Source organism: Neovison vison, chromosome 3 (assembly GCF_020171115.1).
Source record: "Neovison vison isolate M4711 chromosome 3, ASM_NN_V1, whole genome shotgun sequence".
NCBI lineage: Eukaryota > Metazoa > Chordata > Mammalia > Carnivora > Mustelidae > Neogale > Neogale vison.
In genome coordinates, this window is record NC_058093.1 from 187,240,770 (window position 1) to 187,244,854 (window position 4,085).

Sequence of the window (4,085 nt, forward strand, 5' to 3'; positions counted from 1 at the left end):
CCTAACAACCTGTAACCTTTGGTTATCAGGAAGGTTTCAAATGAAGAGCCACGTGACCATGGTTAATCACAAAAGTTGGGTCATCTTCACCAGCAGGATCGAGGGATCTCATTCTTACTCCACTTCTCCTTTTCGTCTCTAGTACAAAATTACTTGCATCCTAAGAAGTACATCAAATAAGTAAGAAAAAGGCACTTTTAGTGTCTACTTGGTGACTGATGCTTATCACCAGCAACTCCTTCTGAAAGTGGTGCCTGGCCCCAAGAGAAAGAAAACCTGCTTCTAGGCCTCATGCTCTCTGGACCTCTACAGACTGGAGGACAGAACTGGGCAGACTTCCAGAAGGTGCCAGGGGCCAGGCCCAACTCTCATGGTCTGACTTGGACAGCAAGTCTGCTCATATAGACTGCTCAGGACCCAAAAGGGGAGCCTGAGACCACACACTGCCCAGTCTCTACTTTCTGTCAGAAGAGGCTTGTCTGGAAGAAGTCCACTGGAGGTGGCAGAACCTCCAAGCCCGTGTTCCAGTTCAATGCAGCAACTCCATCCCAATATGTGCATTTTTAAAGAAGTTTCCTAAACATACACATAATTCATGTTCTTTGGAAAATATGTGAAGCACAAGTGTACACAGAGGAAAATTAAAACCATCTGTATTCTCACCCACTGGTGAGAAATAATGATGCTTAACAAGTTAACATTTATATTGTTTTCATGCTTTTTTTTTCCCCAAGATTTTCTTTATTTACTGTCAGAGAAAGATAGTACAAGCAGGAGGAGGGGCAGGCAGAGCATGAAGAGAGGAAGCAGCCTCCCCATCGAGCAAGGAGCCCAACACAGGACTCAGTCCCAGGAACCTGGAATCATGACCTGAGCCGAAGGCAAACACTTAATGGAGTCACCCAGGCATCCCTCAGGCTTTATTTTTAAGTTTTATTTATTTTGAGAGTGAGAAAGAGCACCCCTGGGTGGGAGAGGGGCCAGAGAGGGAGCGAGAGAATTTCAAACCAATTCCCTGCTGAGCACAAGCCTGACAGAGGGCTCGACCTCACGACCCTGAGGTCATCACCTGAGCCAAAACCAAGAGTTGGACGTTCAACTGACTGAGCCACCAAGGCATCCCCAGGCCCCCCTTTAAGTGTACACATAGCATGTGCATACAGAGTGTTTACTGGGATCATGAAATTCTGCCTTGTGATATGTGTCCCACTTATTAAATTATTTTTTATTAAGTTCTATTTGCCAACACGCTGTACATCATTACTTTTCTATGTAGCATCCAATGATTCATTAGTTGGGTGTAACACTCACTTATTATATTCCTAACATTTTTCCTCCTTGTTAAATTATTTCTAAATACCTCTTCCTAACATTTGGTAATATTCTGTGAATTATCATAACTAATTTAACTGATTTCCTAGTTTGGTACCCTTAAACAATTTCCAGTTTATACTTTTACAAATTATGTTAGGATGAACTTTTTTAAAAAAGATTTTTATTTACTTACTTGACAGAGGGAGATCACAAGTAGGCAGAGAGGCAGGCAGAGAGAGAGAGAGGGAAGCAGCTTCCCCACTGAGCAGAGAGCCCAATGTGGGACTCGATCCCAGGACCCTGAGATCATGACCTGAGCCAAAGACAGAGGCTTAAACCACGGACACACCCAGGCGCCCCAAAGATGAACTTTCTAAAAAATATCATTTTGTCTGTCATGACAATTTTCTCAAGATAAACTTCGGAGTGGGAAATGGCAGATTAAGATGCCATGTATTTACACGCATGCACACATGCACAGTTGTTCTTTTGACAAAGTTATTTGAGAAGGATGTGACACTCTTTTTTGCCTTTTTTACTAACATAATACCTTGTGAGAAACTTCCCAATTCTTAGAATCCTAACTTACAAATTTCAACAACTGTACAATATTCCGCAATAGGAATTATTCCGGATTCCTCAGTCATCCTTGACTAATGGACATTCTCCTGGTGTCCAGCTCTCTATCACGGTGTGGCCACAACATTCATACACATTTACTCTCGTGTGACATTTTATTTCTAGGAGACAGATGACCGAGGCTGGACCATAAACTTTTTATTCACGCATTTGCGAGACTCTTCCATACAGGGTGCGGCACCCACACTTCTCCAGCGAAGCGGACAGCACCCTCCAGCGACTACTCACAGCAATAGGCGCCATCGTGGTCTTTAATTTTTGCTGGAGCGACAGGTGTAGAGACGCCAGAAAAAGCAAATATGTGTGGAAACAAGACTATTTCTTATACTCCGTAAGAAAGACTTTTAATAGTATAAGGAGACACTAATTATTTATTGTGGGGTTTATGACAGATGTTACAAGAGCACAAACAGCACAAAACTAGGGGCAAGCAAGTAGAACTAATGTGGAGGTGTCTTATGCTGTGAAGCAGTCGGACACAAACAGCACTGGGGTGGGTTAAAGATGCGCATCACAGTTTCTTGGTAACCACTAAAATATTAGTAAAAGATACAGGTGCAAAACCAACAGAGGAGACAATGTGGCATTATTAGCAATAATTCTTTAATCCAAACAGAGGTAACACTGGAGAAAGGTACCAAAAAGTAAGGGAAAACAGCAAGATGGCCAACTCAACCACATCAGTCACCATGTTCAATGTTAACGGACTAAATACTCTAATTAAAGAGCAGAGATTACCGACAGGAAAGAAACGGACATTTCTACAGCATCTTACAACAGAAACATTTTAAATATAAGGTTTTCGATTCAAAATATAGGTGTATGTGCACCATGCAAGCTGGTACACCAATATTAATATAAGATAAACTAGATATAAGACCAAAAAAGTACTAGGTAAAAAGAGATTTCATAAAAATAAAAAAGTCAATTAGTTTAGAAAGTAATAACTATCCTGAATGTATTTGTCAAATAACAGATTCAAAATACGTGAAGCAAAAAGTGACAGATGCAAAAGGAAGTTAAAAAAAAAAAAGACAAACCCACAATCATAGTGGAAATTTCTTTAAAATTGTATTTATTTATTTTAGAGACAGAGAGAGCAGGTGTCTAAGGAAGTGCAGGGAGTGGCAGAGGGAGAGAAACAGAACCCAGAAGGGGAGGGGGGCACTTGACCCTACGACCCTGAGATCATGACCAGAGCCAAAACTGTGAGTCAGACACGTAACTCATGAGTGACCCGGCACAGCCATAGTGAGAATTTCTGAAGCTCAACCCGCTCGATAACTACACAACATGTGGGCAATAAAGCAGAAAGGACAAAAATGTTTGAACAATACTAGTAACACATTTGACCTTAATGATATTTATAGAAAACCACCAACTGCAGAAAACAGATTCTTTGTGGGTGTGTGTGGGGCGCTCACAACAGCCCACCTGACTAGGCCACAAAGCAGGCCTGAATAAATTTCCAAAGACTGAAATTGTATAGAGCATATTTTCTGACCAAACATAAGCAAACCAAAATTAAATAACAAAGAGATAAATAAAAATCCCTAAATCTCCTGAAATACCACACTTCTGAATAGCCCAGAAACTATCTGATATCCACTGTGACATATTACCAAGTATTTTAACTGATCAAAAATAAAAGTACAACATAGTTAAGTGTGTAAGGCAAGAAAACTGAGCGCGAGAGGAAAAGTCATAGCTTTGAACACATGTACTAGTGAAGAAATGTTCAAGTCAGTGTTTCAAATTTCCATCAAAGATGCTACAAGATATCGCGTTCACTCCTCCCGCAGAGAGACAGGACACGTAGTTAAGGAGAGCTCTTTTATTCTTGCATGCTAGCTTCTTACACTCCGGAGGATGCTTCTTCCCTGCTGGCCAGCGTGGGGCTTGCCCTGGGGCGCTCTCCGAGGACAGGGAGCCGGCGGCGAGGAGGAGGCGCAGCGGGGAGGCGGCCCGGTCCCCTTGGCTCAGGCACGGCGGCGGCGGCGGCGGTGGCGGCGGCGGCGGCAGCGGCGGTGGCTGCGGCTCCTTGCGCTTTTCTTTCTCCAGGCTGCTGTAGCCCCTGCTCATACTGCTGGTCCCATCGCATGTGGGCTGCCTTCCCCCCAGGCGCAGGCGGC